The following is an 896-nucleotide window of genomic DNA, read 5'->3' on the forward strand; positions in this document are numbered from 1 at the left end:
TCTAATCTTTATTATTTCCTGTCTTCTGCTGGTTTTGGGTTTTATTTGCTGTTCTGTTTCCAGCTCCTTAAGGTGTAAGTTTAGGTTGTGTATCAGATGTTATTCTTCCTTCTTTAGGAAGGCCTGGATTGCTATATACTTTCCTCTTATGAGCGCCTTTGCTGAGTCCCAGAAGTTTTGGGTCATGGTGTTGTCATTTTCATTGGCTTCCGTATACTTTTTAATTTCTTCTTTAACTTCTTGGTTAGCCCATTCATTCTTTAGTAGGATGTTCTTCAGTCTCTAAGTATTTGTTAACTTTCCAAATTTTTTCTTGTGGTTGATTTTGAGTTTCATAACATTTTGGTCTGAAAATATGCACTGTATGATCTCGATCTTTTTGAACTTACTCAGGGCTGATTTGTGTCCCTGTATATGGTCTATTCTGGAGAACGTTCCATGTGCACTGGAGAAGAATGTGTATTCTGATGCTTTAGGATGAAATGTTCTGATCACTTCTCGGCCTTTTGGCTAAGATCAAGTGTAGGATGAAATGTTCTGAATATATCTGTTAAGTCCATCTGGTCCAGTGTGTCATTCAAAGACATTGTTTCCTTGTTGATTTTTTGATTAGATGATCTGCCATTGCTGTGAGTGGGGTTTTGAAGTCTCCTACTATTATGGTATTACTATCAATGAGTTTCTTTATGTTTGTGATGAATTGATTTATATATTTGTGTACTCCCACATTTGGCACATAAATGTTTACAATTGTTAGGTCTTCTTGGTGGATAGACACCTTGATTATGATATAATGCGCTTCTGCATTTCTTGATACAGTCTTTTTTTTGTTTTAAGTTTATTTTATTTTTGAGACAGAGAGAGGGGGAGGGTCATGAGTGGGGGAGGGTCAGAGA

At 36.5% G+C, this 896-nt stretch overlaps 1 pseudogene; it reads left to right on the top strand.

Annotated features, from left to right (window-relative positions):
* Positions 1 to 490: 490 nt before the first annotated feature.
* On the top strand, positions 491 to 671 carry LOC122467455 (annotated as a pseudogene).
* Positions 672 to 896: the final 225 nt, after the last annotated feature.

This window comes from Prionailurus bengalensis, chromosome A3, assembly GCF_016509475.1.
Source record: "Prionailurus bengalensis isolate Pbe53 chromosome A3, Fcat_Pben_1.1_paternal_pri, whole genome shotgun sequence".
NCBI lineage: Eukaryota > Metazoa > Chordata > Mammalia > Carnivora > Felidae > Prionailurus > Prionailurus bengalensis.